Source organism: Octopus bimaculoides, chromosome 11 (genome assembly GCF_001194135.2).
Source record: "Octopus bimaculoides isolate UCB-OBI-ISO-001 chromosome 11, ASM119413v2, whole genome shotgun sequence".
In the NCBI taxonomy this organism is placed as follows: Eukaryota; Metazoa; Mollusca; class Cephalopoda; order Octopoda; family Octopodidae; genus Octopus; species Octopus bimaculoides.
The window spans coordinates 44,164,785-44,183,511 of NC_068991.1; the positions used below are offsets into that span (position 1 = coordinate 44,164,785).

Consider the following 18,727-nt stretch of genomic DNA (forward strand, 5'->3'; position numbering starts at 1 on the left):
AGTTGTTGAAGATGACGATGAACAGTTGTATGGTTTGAACTAAACTTTATTGCCAATTCTTCAACTGATAAGGCAGGATTTTCTTCAAGTAATGCCTCAAGGAGCTTATCATCAAACTCAACTGGATGTCCTGTTCGATCCACTTCAGCTGCAAAGTTTCCTTTTTTGTACTCATAAAGCATTATGTGCCTCAAATGCTCTTTGGATACTTCCATGTTAGAAAGGGTTTTAATCAAAGAAATTTCAATTCTATTATTCTGTAAAATAATATTTAATTAGTTTAAATGTATACAAATGCATAAAAATAATTTTTAATTCCATCAGACATTCTAAAATACTATTAAATTTCATTCAATTTTAAAATAGGTAAAATCAGACAGAACTTATGGGATGACCTGATATATATATATATGTACAGTACTGTGCAAAAGTCTTTGGCTACTTTAAATTATTGTAAATTTCTACTAATTGCCAACTTATAAGTTCATGTTTTGCATTGTGTTTTTTATCGATGAAATATTGGCCCTGTTGGAGTCATTTCCATACCTAATCATTATATTTTGTAGTAGGGGTTCTGAAAGAGAGGGAAAGATGCGAGATGACCACCAAAAATGGCCATGCAAAAGTTTTCAGCCAGCTCACACAAACCAATCAAAATACAGTGTTTTAAAACAGAAAAATGTCTATAATGAAAATTTATTACATAATGTTCATTTCAAGAAGTTTCTGAATATTGTTAATATTTCGTGTGGCTTCCCTTAGCTTGAATAATTACTTCAATGCACCTGGGAAGAGATGCATTACAAATCCTTCACCATCTTCACAGGTATGAGATGCCATTCTCTGTGGCTGAGCTTCCACAACTCTTCAAGATTGCATAGATTCTTCTGAAGATCCCTTCTCTTTAGTTCTGTCCCATATTCTCAATGATATTTTAGTCAAGGCTCTGAGCTGATCAATCTTTCAATAAGGTAACACCTTCATCAGCCAAATTCTGTTGTGTTGCATGTGATCTGTGACATGGAACTCCATCATGCTGAAAAATCTTGCCTTCATCCAAGATTGGTATCAAATTGTCCTTCAGCAACTGGATGTATTTGGCACTATTCAAGTTACTGTCAATTTCTTACCAACTTACTTGAACCATCACTTTTTTATGTATCCCCAATGCATCAGACTTACCCCCAAATTTCACTGTTTTCATCATGTAACGTGGGTCGTTTTGCTTTCTAATAAGAGAGAATTAGTCAGAAGGCCTACAGGAAAGTGAAACAACTGTTACATGACAAAAACAGGGAAGTCTGGGGGTAAGAGTCTGATGGAAATGACTCCAACAAAGCCAATGTTTCAGCTGTAAAAAATGCAATGCAAAACATCCACTTATAAGTTGGCAATTAGTAGAAATTTACAATAATTTAAAGTGGCCGAAGACTTTTGCATGGTACTGTATCATCATACACACTAGCTGAGTATTCTGTCTTTACCAGATGATTTTCACAATAGAATGCCTTGGCAGACTTTTGGAATAGTACATCCACATAAGTTGGATTTCCCCTATTTTCATGAGAGTTTTGCAAATTTCTTTTCACCACACCTTTGAAAATAGATTATTTTTTTATGAAAAAAGTTTTGAAAAATTTACGAATCCCCCTCCTCCAATTCAGTCCAATTGTTTTTGCACTACACACTTAACCCATTACCTACCAGTGATCTCATATGAGATCACTTAAAAATTACAAATTTCGTAATTATCTGTCAATATTCACACATATCTAACCTTTTTGCTATATCTACTAGGTATATTTCTCTGATATTCAAATGAGGTTTGCTATTTTTTCACCCAATATCTCGCTTATTTCTATTTAAAATGTTATTTTGAAATGTTATTTTGATGATTCCAGCGTGTTTCAAAGGCTGTTTTATGCTAGAAATCAAAGTTTCATAAAAAAAAATTTCAGTTAATAGAATTATAGGAGGTGATGAGTTAAAAACAATGGGAAGAAATTTTGAAAATTTATGAATTTCTTCACTTACTAAATACTGATTTTGGTTAAATTTTTGTACTGTGCACTTAAAAATGATGGGAGAAGACTCGAAGGTTAAAAAAATAATTTGGGAAATCAGCAAATACCATTACATTCCACACTTCCTTTATTTTCAAACAGCAAATAAAATGTAATTTAAAAACAGTAGTGAAATTTTTAAAAAATTACTTCAACCACCACCACCACCATAAATCCTAAAAGTTTTATTTTTAATTTAAAAAAAAATCATAATTTTAAAATACAGATAGTCCAATCAGCAATTTGTTTCTGTTTATAATTTCAAAACAATTTTCAAGCAAAAAAGTGTGTGATTTAAGGGAGATTTAGCTATTGTTTCTAAAACAATCACGACCACCTGGTACCTTCCTTATTTCTTTCTTACACATATTGATGTTTAACCCCTCACCCCACATCAATCAAGTTCGTGTGTATGTGTGTGTGTGTGTAAGAAAAATCATATTTACTAACAAAAAAGTATACTATTAAAATAAATTTTCTTTTGCAAACCTTTTTTAAGTCACTCTGTTGCCTTAATGAGATTCTTTTCACATATGCATACACACATATTGACAAGCACACACACACACTCAGTGTGAGCAATATATTTTTGTAGAGAGTGACAGAGAGGGAAAAAGTTTACCATGAGAGAAGCAAAAAATGAAAGAGATTTTGAAATTTTAAAATTAAGTGAAAATTTTTTAAAATTTTGTATATTGATGTACTTTTTCATGCTGATGTTTGTGATTCATTTATTCTAGAAAAATTTTAGCAAAATGTTACAGAGGTTTAAATTTTATCATTTTACCCAAACAGAAAACAAGATTTGTGTGTAATAGCTGTGATGAAATGAAAGTAAACATTAGAAGATGAAGTGTTTTAAACAAAATGAAAGCAATGCATGAGAGATAATACATACATACATACATACATACATACATACATACACACACACACACACACACACACACACATATATGTATATATATATATATATATATATATATGTATATACACACACACAGAGAAAGTGAGAGAGTATGTGTGTGTAGAGAGAGAGTTTAGTAAATAATAGAGAGAGATAAATTCATGATGACAAATAGAGAGTTGGTCTAGAAGTTGAGTTATTTCTCATAGCTAATTACATTTTTTAATTATTATGTATGAATGACCTTCACTCTGCGATGCAAATTTCAAAAATCAGATTTGTTTTACTTGAGGACACACCATTTCAGAGCCTTTCAGGGCTAAACACACATACATGACCACAAACACTCACATTTAGGCACAAGCATGACTGTGTGGTCCCACTGTATGGCACCTAAAGTAATTGTCTTCTACAATGGCCTTTGGCCAACCAAAGCCTTGTGAGTGGATTTGGTAGGCAGAAACTGAAAGAAACGCATTGTATATGTATGTGTGTGTGTGTGTGTGTGTGTGTGCATGTCTTTGTGTATGTGTTTGTCCCTCCCATCACTGCTTGACAATTGGTGTTGGTATGTTTACATCCCTGTAACTTAACAGTTTGGCAAAAGAGACCAATAAAATAAGTACTAGGCTTAAGAAATAAGTTCTGGGGTCAATTTGTTTAACTGAAACTCTTCAAGGTCATGCTCCAGCATGGCCCACAGCCAAATGACTGAAACAAGTAAAAGAATAAAAGAATAAAGGAATATAAATTGAGGGGGTAAATATATGATGGGCTTCTTTCAGTTTAAATCTAGCAAATCCACTCACAAACTTTGGTTGGTCTGGGGCTATAGCAGAAGACACTTGCCTGAGGTGCAACACTGTGGGACTAAGGAGTGGGAGAGAAGAAAAAAAGAAGACTCTACTCCAGTATTTGATTGATACATTATTTATCAACTCCAAAAGGAATTAAAGGCAAAGTTGGCCTTGACAGGATTTGAACTCACAGTGAGAAAGCAAGAATAAATAGCACATGACCATTCAATCCAATACTCTAATGACTCTGCTTAAGTACTTTTATTTTCAGGACAAAAAATGAGATTTCTCTGTTAATAACATGGTAGTATTTGTACTCCTTTTCTTATGTGTGCATGTGTGTGTGTGTGTGTGTGTGTGTGTGTGTGTGTGTGTGTGCATGGTTATGTTTCAATTGTGGATTCAAACAGAGACACTTCAATAGTACCCCCAACAACCCTATAGGTCATGAGACATTAGTCTATATTAGTATTTTTGTTTTCCAATATTTATGGGTGTAAATGATAGCCATATAATCAGGGTTTAATAGCTATAGAAATTTTACAGCAATTTTCCGTACATACACATTTTTCTTTTCTTTTTTTTTGTTCAGTCTGTCTATCTATCTATCTATCTACTCTTCCTGCCTGCATGCCTGTCTGTGTGTTTGCCTGTCTGTCACTCTGTATGTATTTAGGTGTTAATATAGTAGTAATGCAAATCAACCCAGATTAATGGTGACTCATTTACAAACATATATATCAATACATTACTAACAATGTCACTTTACACTTGTAGATGACTAACATGAAAACTGTGTATATGAAGTAAATAATCTCTGAGAGATATTAGCTAGCTAAAAGTGAATATTTTTCATAGCTAAGATGGCCCACAAATTATAAAGGGGTCAGAAAAAAAGGAGCTTCTTATGTTTGTGTCAGTCATGCCATTGCAAGGTCATAGAGTATCATGAGGGAAGTTGTTACAAGTGAAAACTAAAACAAGGTCACCAACTTGGCTTACTAATAACATCCTTTTATACCATCACATCTGCCACAAGTTGCCTAATAATAATACAGGTTGAATATAAAGGACAGATATCTGGTGCAAGCTGAAGAGGAGTATGTTTATAAACTATATATAAAAGTAGTGACGATAATGATGATGATGAAAATGATAATGGTTTCAAATTTTGCCACAAGGGCAGAAATTTTGGGGGAGGGGATGAGTTGATTACATCGACCCCAGTGTTCAACTGGTACCTATTTTATCAACACTGAAAGGATAAAAGGCAAAGTTGACCTCAGCAGAATTTGAACTCAGAACATAGAGTTGGAAAAAATATTGCAAAACATTTTTTTGATGTTTAATAATAATAATAATAATAATAGTAATAATGATAATAATAATAATAATAATAATAATAATAATAATAATCATCATCATCATTTAACGTCTGCTTTCCATCCTGGCATGGGTTGGACGATTTGACTGAGGACTGGCGAGCCAGATGGCTGCACAAGGCTCCAATCTGATCTGGCAGAGTTTCTATAGCTGGATGCCCTTCCTAACGCCAACCACTCCAAGAGTGTAGTGGGTGCTTTTATGTGCCACTGGCACAAGGGCCAGTCAGGCAGTACTGGCAATGGCCTCGCTCAAATGGTGTTTTTTACGTGCCACTGGCATGGGAGCCAGTCAGCTGTCCTGGCAACAATCACGCTCGGATGGTGCTCTTAGCACTCCACTAGCACAGATGCCAGTCATGTGGTGCTGTCATCGAATTTGATTTCGATTTCAATTTCACTTGCCTCAACAGGTCTTCGCAAGCAGAGTTTAGTGTACAATGAAGAAATGGTATGCATAAGTGGGCTGGTTACACCCCTGTCATAGGCCACAGGTTATGGTCTCACTTGGATTACCGGGTCTTCTCAAGCACAGCATATTACGAAAGGTCTCGGTCACTAGTCATTGCCTCGGTAAGGCCTTATGTTCAAAGGTTGTGCTTCACCACCTCATCCCAGGTCTTCCTGGGTCTACCTCTTCCACAGTTTCCCTCAACCGTTAGGGTGTGGCACTTTTTCACATAGCTATCCTCATCCATTCTCGCCATATGACCATACCAGCGCAATCGTCTCTCTTGCACACCACAACTGATGCTTCTTAGGTCCAACTTTTCTCTCAAGGTACTTACACTCTGTTGAGTATGCACACTGACATTACACATCCAGTGCTGCATACTAACTTCATTCCTTGCAAGCTTATGTATGTCCTCAGCAGTCACGGCCCATGTTTCGCTGCCATGTAGCACAGCTGTTCGTACACATTTGTCATAGTCTACCTTTTACTCTGAGTGAGAGGCCCTTTGTCACCAACAGCGGTAGGAGCTCTCTGAACTTTGCCCAGGCTATTCTTATTCTAGCAGCTACACTTTCAGAGCACCCACCCCTGCTACTGACTTGGTCACCTAGGTGACGGAGGCTATCAACTACTTCTAGCTTTTCTCCCTGGAATGTGGCAGAAGTTGTTCTCTGCATATTTTCAGTGTTTGTTGCTCCTGAGCATCTGCCACATACAAAAAATATCTTCCCGGTTAGCCTTCCTTTGATATTGCTGCACCTCTTATGTGTCCATAACTTACACTGGGTACATCTTATAGAGTTTCTACCTACACCTTTTCTACAGATCGAGCAGGTTCATCTACCTGAAGGGATTTGTGTTTGTCTGCCTTCCTACTTATTAGGACTTAGATTTTAGCTAGGTTTTAGCCGGGTACAGAGATTTATCTTTGGCTAGGTATTTCTCCTGCAGCTGTCTTACCAGAAATATAGCATCAGTGGTGCTTTTCCCTGGCATGAACCCAAACTGCATCTCATCTAAACTGACACTCTCCTTAATTAGTTGGGCTATGACCCTCACCGTGACCTTCATTACCTAATCCAACAACTTGATACCTCTGTAATTATTTGTATCTAAAGCATCACCTTTACCTTTGTAGCTGTTGACTATGGTGCTGCTACACCTGTCATTGTGTATGACTCCTTTGTGTATCACCTGGTTAACTATATAGGTGACTAGGCTATAGCCAACACCGCCAGATATTTTAAGCAACTCTGCAGTGATTCCTGATGGGCCAGGGGCCATACTCTTAATTGTCATACTCTTAATTGCTTTATCTACCAAGGTACTGTCAATTTGGATAGCTGGTCCCTCTGTTGGATCGACATTCGGCAGACTCTCTTTCTCCCATTCATTCTCTTTATTGAGCAACCTTCCATAGTAGCGTCTCCAAACCTCTCTCTTTGCAGCCTCGTTTAGTGCAAGTGAACCATAAGATCATTTGCATCGCAGAACTCTGGCAGCCTGGTTCCCTCCTCATTGCGGGAACCAAAACAATAGTCTCCATGTACGCCATGGAAGCCCCCTGCATGTTGTCCAACATATCCATTGAAATCACCAGCCACAAAGAGAAGGTCCCTGTCATTTGTCAACGAGGTAGTCTGCAATAGGGTGTTGTAAAATCGGTCTTTCTGGCCATCCGGTAGCCCCGGTTGATGGGCATAGGCCGAGATAATGGTTGTTAACCCATGATGAAGCACTAATCTAATCTGAAGTACTTTGTCACATACTCTGACTACCTTGATTACCTTATCAACCCATTTCTTCGCAAGAAGTATACCCACGCCCCCAACCCTGTCAGTGTTCCCTGCCCAGAAAATCTTGTACCTGTGTTCTTTGCCTGTGAGGAACCTAGCAGAACCTCCTCTCCACCTTACTTCTTGGAGGCAGCACAAATCTACATGTCTTCGTTGAAGCATCTCAACAATCTCACCAGACCTATCTTTCAGTGTGCTGACGTTCAGTGTGCCAACCCTGAGGGTGTGGGAGGTGTGGGCCCATGAGACCCTGGGATGGGGGACAGCAGTGTCATGTACCTGTAAAGAAAGCTCGCATTTGGCAGAATTCATAAACAAACAATAGCCTTCAATTCAACCTGCATACACTACACCATCATTTTTATGCACTATATGATCACTACTTTACATAGGAGATAAACCCTAAGTAGAGGTGGGGATGGCGTAAAGACTTTAGAAGCATTCATGGGAGACAACCAAAGGATGACAGAAGATAGGAACTTCCGGTACAGGTGGAGGGGTAGGAGGGCAGGCATACCGCAAACTAGCAAATTTAGACGAGAGCATCTTCTGGATTTGTATTATTTCAGCAGAGGTATTAAAAATAGAGTAGAGGAATCTGAATGCGTTCACTAGTTTATATAGGGTGGGGGTGGAGGAAGTTTTGGTGAAGCAAGTAGTAATCGAAAGAGAGAGAGACAGACAGACAGAGTGAGGCACAGAGAGAGGGGGGGCAGAGTTAGGATGGTCAGAACACGAGGGAGAAAAATATTCTTTTGGGATTTTGGGTAACATAATTTAATGAAACAGCAAATGCCAATAATAGTAAAATAGAATTGAAACATCTTAGAATTTTCAGTCAGCCAATCTATGACAAAATTAGAGAAATAAATGACGATGTGACAAAATCGAATAAATGAATATGTGGCGATTGAAGGATATACGTGAACTTAAGGTTATCTTAAGGCAATAATAATAATAATAATAACAAGTGCATTCAGAGAGTGCAAACCTCTGCCAAGGCAACACCAACGTCCCCTCAATGATTAGCTGAAGAGGATTTTTAAAATGAGAATATCTGAAATAAACTCGACTGCTCTCACAAACAAGAATACTAAAAATGAACCTGACTGCTCTCAAAAATTAAGTAAAAAAAAAACGGAAAAGTAATCCAGAATCCTTGTCCAGTACTGGATTGATCCCAAAATCTAATCAGTTTGTGCCAGTCACAAGGTCAAACATCCCTGAGAGTTTCATCTGAATCCATCTGGTGGTTCTTGGGATATCTTGTCCACGGACAAACAAACAAATACAACTGAAAACTATACCTCTGCCTTCACTAAGGCGGAGGTAATTATCATTTTTTATTCACCACTGAGGGTTTATATAAAAGATTAGGGATGGTAGTGGACAACATAATTATGTAAAAAGGTAATAACAATAAAAATTATAACGAATAAATCCTTAAAAGAGGGAGGCTTCCAAAGGTTGCTTGTAGAAACCCCACAAAAAAAAAAAAATCCATAGTTGCCTTGATCTCTAGACCAAGTGCCCTCTCCACTTCATCTACCCTCAATCTAGAGGTGCATGCTTAGAGTAAGCCTGTTCACTTGGGCCATTCACACTATATTCACCCACCTTTTAACAAAATAGCTGAAAGGCAGCACTTCCCTCTTTACTCTCACTTTCCTTATCAAGTGAAACTTGAAAAAGTTGATGTGGGCTTGGTCAAAGAAGAAAGTGTCTGTCTTCAGCCCTTTCAGCCTAATCCTTTCTATTATAGATACTTTGAGGGAAGGGGCTAGTCAGTTATGTTGATCCCAGTGCTTGACTGGTGCTTATTTTATCAACCCTGAAAAGATGAAAAGTAAAGTCAACATCAGCAGAATTTTAACTCAGAACATAAAATTGGAACAAATGCTGCTAAGCATTTTGTCTAGTGTGCTAATGATTCTGTAAGCTTGCTATCACCACCACCACCACCACCACTGCAACAACAGCAACAATCCTTTCTACTAAAGGCACAAGGCCTGAAATTTTGTGGGAGGGGATTAGTTGATTTCACTGACCCCAGTGTTTCACTGGTACTTAATTTATTGACTCTGAAAGGATGAAAGGCAAGGTCAACCTCAGTGGAATTTGAACTCAGAATGAAAAGACAGATGAAGTGCCTCTAAATGTTTCATCTGGTGTGCTCACAATTCTGCTAGTACAAATTAATTCTTTTATTCTTTTATCCTTTTACTTGTTTCAGTCAAATGACTGTGGCCATACTGGAGTACCACCTTTTAGTTGAAAAAATCGACCCCTCGAGTTATTCTTTGTAAGCCTGGTGCTTATTCTATTGGTCTCTTCTGCCAAACCACTAAGTTACGGGGACGTAAACACACCAACATTGGTTATCAAGTGATGGGAGGGGACAAACACAGATATAAACACACATAAATATATACATATATATATGTACAACAGGCTTCTTTCAGTTTCTGTTTACCAAATCCACTTAAAAGGCTTTGGTCAACTCAAGGCTATAGTAGAAGACACTCGCCCAAAGTGCCACGCAGCGGGACTGAACCCAGAACCATGTGGTTGGGAAGCAAGCTTCTTACCAGACAGCTGTGCCTTCATATAAGAATTATATAAACTTTTTTGAAACAGTGGGTCTCAAAGCACATGTGCTTCAATATCTAAATGCTATTCTTTATGGTTTTATGTGTTTCAGTGTTCCAAAACAGAATAATAACTATAATGCTTTGTAATTTTAGCACAAGGCTAGAAATTTTGAAGGGAAGAGGCAAGTTGATTACATTGACCCCAGTTCTTGAATGGTACTTTATTTTATCAACCTCAGAGGCTTGAAAGATAAAGTTGACCTCAGTGGGATTGGGACTCAGAGCCATTAGAGTTTTGAGAAAATGCTTTGTGATATTTCTTACAGCTTATGTTCAAATCCCATCATGGTCAGCTTTGCCTTTCATTCTTTTGGGGATCAGTTGAATAAAGTATCTGTTAACTGCTAGGATCAAAGGTATCGACTAACCTTCTCCTCTCAAAACTGTTGGCCTTGTGCTTAAGTCAGGAATTATTATTTGCCAGATCAGGTAGGAACGGTGGTAGATAGGCAGAATCATCAGATTGTTGAACAAAATACCTTGCAGCATTCCTTGTTTCTTACGTTTTGCCTCCAGGGTCAATAAAATAAGGCACAAGTGAAATGGGTCAATTTAACCCTTTTGTTACTATTGGTTTGGTGCATAATTATTGTGGCTTTTTCTCAACAAATTTTATTCAACAAAAATATCTTTAAATGATTATTCTGGAGCATATTCACCATCTACTTCAATTACTGCTTCCCATTTGCTTGGTAGACAGTCAGACTGTCATTACCTCCGCCAAGGAAAGAGGTTATGTTTTCATTGGTGTTGGTTTGTCCGTCTGTATGCAAAATAACTAAAAAAGTTGTGAACAGTATTTGATGAAACTTGCAGGAAAAGTTGGTAATGACACAAGGAAATTTTGGTAGTGATCCGGGAATTTTTATGGATTCTTGAAGAAATTTTCATTTGTTATATTTACTTTACATGAAGTATTACAATGTTACGTTCTTTGATTATCTCCCTTGAAAACACGTTCATCGTTTGCATGTAACCAATGGTGGCGTTGCTGTTTCAAAAGTTTATTTTCGTTTCTCTGTTAGTAATTTTACTCGCGTATCTGTCTTAAAATGAGCTGCTTGGCGGAGGTGTGCAGAAGATAACATGACAAGATTGGGATTGACTCAAAAAACACAGGCTTTGCTACCTCCACCGCTGCTATGAGCCCTATATCATCTGTATGATGTGGAAAATATCCCATCAATATTGCGTATCTTTAAAATTCGTCCGAGGCTTGGCCCCCGTGCCATCCGTCCACTACAGAAATGTTCGTGTCGTATCACAACACTATGACAGAACTATTTCACCTCAATTGGCCCTACTCTCTTCAACATTGTGCCAGACACACATAAAGGAAGAAAGTGACTTCATGACATTCAAACCATCCCTAGATGATTACCCACAACAAATACCAGATAAACCACCCACACCCAGATATGTCTCTGAAAACAATAACCCTCTGCTTGAATGGGCTACGGTTACCAAGAGCTGACTGTATATCTCTTCCAGGTGGTGCTTTTAAATTAGACATGGCCTGAGTCAACTTTGGCCAGAACTTATCTAAGTAATCTAATCTATGCTGTAACCTTTTAATCAAAGCATGACAACATGGGTAGAGGCTGATATCTTAACATTTCTGATGGTCTTAAGTATAAAAAAAAATTATTAAAGATTTATATAGAACTACATTCAGAGTATGTCTATAAGCTATTGTGTTTAGACCTGGTTTCTAGCCTCAAACTGTTCCATTTTGTAGATGCTATTTCTTTTTTAATAAAGCACTCCAAAATTAGAAAAATTAAAAATCTGCAACAATCTCGGTCCCATGAGTATCGGATAATGGATTTTCAACTGTGTAAAGAAACTGATTGTGGTGATCGTAGTTTTGACGGTGATTGTGGTGACGATGGTCGAGATAAGTATGGGAGGAAGATAAAATAGTATCGGTGGTTATAATGGTGACAGGAGTGGTGTGATGTGTGATGCTGAGGTGATGGTGGTAATAGTGGTGTTGATGATAGTGGTAGTTGTGTGATGGTGGTATTGGAGTGGTTATACTGGTTGTGGTGGTGAAAGTGACTGTCAAGGTAACCGTTATGATAACGTTGATGGTGGTGTATGTGGTTGAAGTGGAAGCAATGACAATGCTGCTGATGACGTTGGTGGTTGTGGTGGTGGTGATAGTGGTAGGATAGTTGTGGTGGTGATTGTGATATGGTGGTGGTGGTCGTCGTCGTCGTTGTCGTCGTAGTGCTGCTCCTTCTGTTTTGGCGGAAGTCTGTGCTCTCCAAGTGCTTTTCTAGTTTAAAAATGTTTTTGTTAAAAATTGTTATTGTTTTTGTTGAATAAAATTTGTTGTAAAAAAGCCGCAATAATTATGCACCAACCCAATATAATTCTGATGAAACACATTACCTTTACTTCAATTAATTTTGAAAATGATGAAAAATTTGGTAGCATAACTTTGTCATTGTAAACTGGTATTGGAACATATGAACATGAAATGTTGATGGAAGGTTTTAATTTAGATCACTTTAAAACAGAAAGTTTCTATCAGAGAACCAGGCAGGTCTTAGGTAGGACTTAAGCAGCTTGGTATCAAATGGGTTAATTGACTAACCCACTTCCATTGAAGTTGTTTGTCTTGTCCCTGATTTAGAAACAATTATTATTATATTTTTTCAAATTTTTAAAAGGCCAATTCTCAAACCTTTTTCTCTGACAAATATTTCAAAATCTTCTTCCTTGTCATTTGAGATGGAAACAAGAAGTGAGGAAAGAAGAAATGTCTGCCAGTAAATGATTTGGAAATGGTAAATAAAAGGATCAAGATTAGAGTTTAATGTGGCTGCATTACTCAAGTTTCATTTGCAGACTGGCACAAGAGTTGGGGAGGAGAAATACTTGTCTCTATATTGAGGATAATCAGAGGTTTTGGAGGATTTCCTGATTTACTCTATGTAGCCTTTTTATGGAAATTATGTGTGTGGCTGTGTATGTTTGTGTTAATATTCTATTTATGTATAAGGCAGAGAACTGACACAATCATTAACATACCTGGCAAAATGCTTAGTGGCATTTCATCCGTCTTCACATTCTGAGCTCAAATTTCACAGAGGTTGACCTTGACTTTCATCCTTTCAGGGTTGATAAAATAAGTACCAGTTGAACACTGGGGTCGATGTAATCAATTCCACTCTGCTAAAAAAAAAATTTAAAAAATTGCTAGCCTTGTGTCAAAATTTGAAATAAATATTTTAAATATGTATGTAATTTTTGCAAATGAATAATTTTATCTCATTTAGTTTATTCCATGAAATACTCAAATACTCCCACCTTTATGTTAATAGTACTAGTGGTGGTGGTGGTAGGTTATAGTTATAATTAAACATAAAATAAAATAGATATAAAATAAAATAAAACTGAAAGCAAAGAATATGAGTTCTGCGAAAAGAAATCTTAGAAGTATTAAAAAATCTATAAAGGAGTTTTCAGAGGTGATAGTTTGCCATCTTTGCTGTATGTGATGTGCATACTACTGTTAACATTATTAGTACTACAACTGATAAGGAATATATACTCCTAACCATTTATAGTACCTTCACAGACTGACTACAGCAACTGTTTAACTGTATTTTCAAAAGTAAATAATTAAATAAATAAATAATAGTAAGGCAGGCTGCATAAAAATCAATCAGTTTCTATTTATGGATAACATGGAGTTGTTTGTAAAGAACAAAGATCAAATAGAATCTTTGATACAAGTAGTAAGCAGGTTTAATGACAATACTGGGATGGAATTTGAGATTAAAAAGACTGGAGATTCAAAAAGAAAAAAGTTAAATAGTGGAAAGTCACCGCATAAAATTACTAGATAAGGAAGTCATAAAACAAGTAGGAATAGGAGACTATGTAAGTACTTAGACACAAAAGCATTATAAAAAGGTGAAAAAAAATTAGCAGGAAGGAAATATTTAGAAATGGATACTACAGAAACTGAAATTAGTGCTTAATTGTAAGTCAAATGGAAAAATGAAGCTATTAAAACTTGGGCCCCATATCTCTTTTAAACTATAGTGAGTGAATTCTGAAGTGGATTCAAGATGAGCAAGTTAATTTAGTTTTGGACGCTTAAATACTAATAATGATATATAGAACATTATATTCAGAAGCAATGTTAATAAAATTTATATATCTTGTATAAGAGAAAGCTGAGACTTGATTGGTAGAAAAAGCAGTCAAAGGGGAGATGAAAATAGTGTAGATGGTTATCTATGAAATAGTATGGAACTAGTGATAAGAGTAATAAAATAGGTTGGAATAGTCATTTTTAGAACTTTTTGTATTAATTAGTCAGAGGGAAAGAGGTAGCATCTGTATTTTTTGTAGACCTTTACAGACTGGTTATAGTAACTGTTTTAACTGTATTTGCAAAATAAAAATAAACAAAGAACAACAATGATAAATATAAATTAATAATAAAAAGTATGGGAACATAACCTTAGAATAGATTTCATTAAAAATATGATGGAATGTTCAGTTTGACCACAGGTCTGTTCAATCAAGGTCAAGCTGGAGCTATATAACAAGAACAACAATTATGCTTAAGAAAAACCTAAATCTGTTATGCATGCCATCAGAAACACTTGATTTTGAATAGAGACATTGGTTATCATTGTTGAAACCACATAGTTATAATCTAACACAAAAAATTCCAACCCCAGTTTTAATAGGTAGCACAGGATGGTATTATTCACTTTTGTAGGTCATGGAGGCACTGTAAAATTACCAAGGGTTTTGTTGGTGTCCATCACCAATTGCAACTTCTCTCCCCAGAATAAAGTTCACAGATCTAAAGAAAATGATAACAAAAGGAACTGTGTCAGAAAGTTGTTTTTATAATATTGAATCAGGTGAATTGTATTCCTCAAGGCTGAATATCTTACTTGATAGCTTATATTATTCTAACTAATAACTTATATTATGTTATGATGTACTGCTTGTTAAAAGATTTCCCACCTTAATCAAGCATTTAGGCTTAGATCTATTTCTATAAAAAAAAAATTATATTCAACAGTGGTTAAAAATGCCCTAATCCAACAACTGTTATGCATTTGGATCAAACTCTATCAAGATCATTAATGCTGCTGCATATTGCACTTTCACCAAAAGAAAATCATTCACAGATGTTCTCTTAGTGAACAAAGTGAGTCTCTATTGATCGTTTTTTTCTCCTTTCACGACAATAACAGTAATTATTGAGAGATTTCCATTGCATGTTCTAGGTCAGATTGTTTTACAGCTGGCATCTAATTGACACCAGTTCAGAACCTAACATCATAGCTCATCATTTTTATCAATACTAATTCGATTAGAAAGTATATATTAATAATGTCATTGATACAATATGACAAGCACCTTGGAGAAATGATTGGTAGGTTAAGTTTCTATTCAGGTTGAGTTTGTAACCCACTTTTGAATCCTGTATCTGAAGTTAGAAGGGCTAATTAATCAGTAGTATACTTTGATGGATACCACTGATTACAACTGCATTGTTGGAATAAATGAAACAGTCATCATGGTAAAGACAAGGGAATTTAATAAAAAGAATGATAGAAAAGGATCATTAAAAAAAGAATCAAATGGCGATATTTTATGTAGTCTATGCTCTGCTCTGTTTAGATGGATGGTTGATAGGTGAAAGTAAGGTCAGGAGAGGAACAAGTTGAGTAAAATAGTTAACTACAACAGCAATAACAGGAATTACAACAATAACAACAACAACAATTCCTTCACCACATATCATCAGCAACAATTCCTTCACCACAGATCAACATCAACAAAAGCATTATCATCAACAACATCACCTACAATAACAGTAAACACTAACCATTGGGCATATATTTCTCCTGCTATAATTTCATTAAATTGCTTTTTCTTCCACTCTTTTATTTCTCTTTCTTTTCTATTTCTTTTTTGTAGTAGTAGTCAGGAAAGGAAAAAAAGGAAGAAGTAGTAGTCAGGAAAAGAAAAAAGAAAGAAGGAAAAGGCAATTCTGTAGTTATGGCGAACCAAGTAGATTTGGTTTTAGGATAGGTTACAACAGGTTTTCAGTAATTATTAACATTGAATACTAGTTCCATTGGTAGGTTTCAAGATTCTATAATTAGCATTCAATACTACTTTATCTAGTTGACTTGTATTTTGTGTTACTGATGTAACTATTTATTCTTTTACTTTAATTTTTAACTGGTTTCAGGCATTGGACTGTGGCAATGACATTGCCTTAATCCATCATATCGAACCAAGTACTTATTTCTGTTTAGTAACTTTGTTTTATCAATCTTTATTTATTGAACTGCAAAGTTATGTTTTTTGATTTTAAAGGATGCAACACAACATACTGGTTTGCATTTGTGGACAGAAATACAGAAATATGGATATAAAAACAAGGACACACACTCACACAATTACACATGCACACACATGCACACGCAAATGCAAGAATGTGAGCATACACACACACATAATGCAAGTGGATGCACATACACACACAGACTCACATAAATGCAAGCATATCTGCATGCACACACACATGAATGCATGTGCATGCACATACACACACAAACACACATACTATTTGAGAACCCTTTATAAATATTAGTAGCTACAAGCACAGGAGTGTTCGGGGGTTAAGAAGCTTGCTTTGCAAGCCACATGATTTTAGGTTCAAGTCATCTTGTGCAGTACCTTGGACCTGTGTCTTCTACTGTAGCTTCAAGCCAACAAAATCCTTGAGAGTAAGCCTGTTGTGTGTGTGTGTGTGTGTGTATACACACATATTATCATTATTATTATTATTATTATTATTATTATTATTATTATTATTATGTGATGAAAACCCAGCTTATTTTGCTGGGTATGATAGACTGTGTCAGCTGTACACACCCAGCAGACTAAGGTGACATTTGTTTACTGGTCATGCTTCAAGAACCTTGCAAAGAATTCTTGCAGTTCCAAGCAATGCTGATTTTTGTAGGTGTTCTGTCTTCACCCTTGTATCAATCTTTTTCAGCCATGTGTGCTGATACTTCTAAGTGTGCCAATTACTATTGGTATCATATCTACTCTCCTCATTGATCACAACCTTCCCACTTCAAACTGTCGTAGTTGCTTATTTTGCCTTCTTTCACATTGATCCTGTTGTCATCGGAGCATGCTATGTCGATTATCATGCATGTTCTTTCTTTTTCATTCACCACAGCAATGTCTAGTTTCTGATGTCTGGTCAGATGATCGCACTGAATCATTTCATTCCAAAGGATTTTGCAATTCTCTTTCTCGGTGACCCCTTCTGGGGTTTTCTCATGCCATGTCTTTGCTCTTTGTAAGCTGTGATTTATTATTATTATTATTATTAAGGATGTGATTTATTATTATATCTTGTTATGGCAGAAGAAAGTATTATTATTAATGCTTAGTGATATTTCATCTGTCTTTACTTTCTGAGTTCAAATTCTGCCAAGGTCGACTTTGCCTTTCATCCTTTCGGGGTTGATAAATTAAATACCAGTTGAGTACTGAGGTCAATGTGATCGACTGTCCCCCTCCCCCAAATTTCAGGCCTTTTTCCTATAGCAGAAAGGATTATTATTATTATTATTATTATTATTATTATTATTATTATTATTATTATTATTATTATTATTATTATTATTATTATTATTATTGTTGTTGTTGTTGTTGTTTGAAATAATTTGATTTGGCCCCATTAAACTTAAAGTTTCATAGGCTTCTTGCAGAAACCTAGCTTTTAAGGCTCAATTATGGAGAGATGTAGGAATCCAAGATAGCTACCAGAAACTAGGCTGCCATTGGTCAAAGTTAGTCACATGGTGTTGTTAGAAGTGAGATTGATATCTCAGCAATATCAGATGCATTAAAAAGGAGAATTTCTTGGAGCATGTGGCTGGACCAGAAGCTGGTTGTACCTTGGTGTATGGCCAGCTTTTGAGGGACTTGTGGGTGTATCTGTGTATGTGTGTGTGACAGGGTACACTTGTATAAAAGCTGGAAGGTAGATGAGAGCTGATGACATCAGCTCTTTGGTACATGTGTCCATGTTTGGTAGGGTGTGTGTACGTATAGGTGCAGGTGTGTATTAGCCATTTGTGAGTACTTGCATGTGCGAATATGCGGGTGTATCTGTCAGCTGTATGCATATCTGCTATATAGGTGTGTGTGTGTGAACATGTATGTGTTAGTGACTGGTGTATACCCATGTGTCTGCATATCTGTTTAAATAATAATATTTGTAACTCCTACTAAATGTTTTGATTGCCTTTTTTTCAGTTGTCCAATCACGTGTGTTGTATATATATATATATATATATATATATCATCATCATCATCATCATCATCGTTTAACGTCCGCTTTCCATGCTAGCATGGGTTGGACGATTTGACTGAGGACTGGTGAAACCGGATGGCAACACCAGGCTCCAATCTAATTTGGCAGAGTTTCTACAGCTGGATGCCCTTCCTAATGCCAACCACTCAGAGAGTGTAGTGGGTGCTTTTACGTGTCACCCGCACGAAAACGGCCACGCTCGAAATGGTGTCTTTTATGTGCCACCCGCACAAGAGCCAGTCCAGGGGCACTGGCAACGATCTCGCTCGAAAACCCTACAAGGCC

At 36.4% G+C, this 18,727-nt stretch overlaps 1 long non-coding RNA gene across 2 annotated transcripts in view; it reads right to left on the reverse strand.

Annotated features, from left to right (window-relative positions):
• LOC128249080 (uncharacterized) overlaps nt 1-16,280 on the reverse strand; it is a 171,930-nt gene extending 155,650 nt beyond the window's left edge. For both annotated transcript variants that reach the window (XR_008265206.1, XR_008265205.1), the window contains exons 1-2: nt 15,923-16,280; nt 13,090-13,233 (exon numbers count right to left, since the gene is read on the reverse strand). This is a non-coding gene — a long non-coding RNA (uncharacterized LOC128249080). The remainder of the gene's footprint in view (nt 1-13,089; nt 13,234-15,922) is intronic.
• Nucleotides 16,281-18,727: the final 2,447 nt, after the last annotated feature.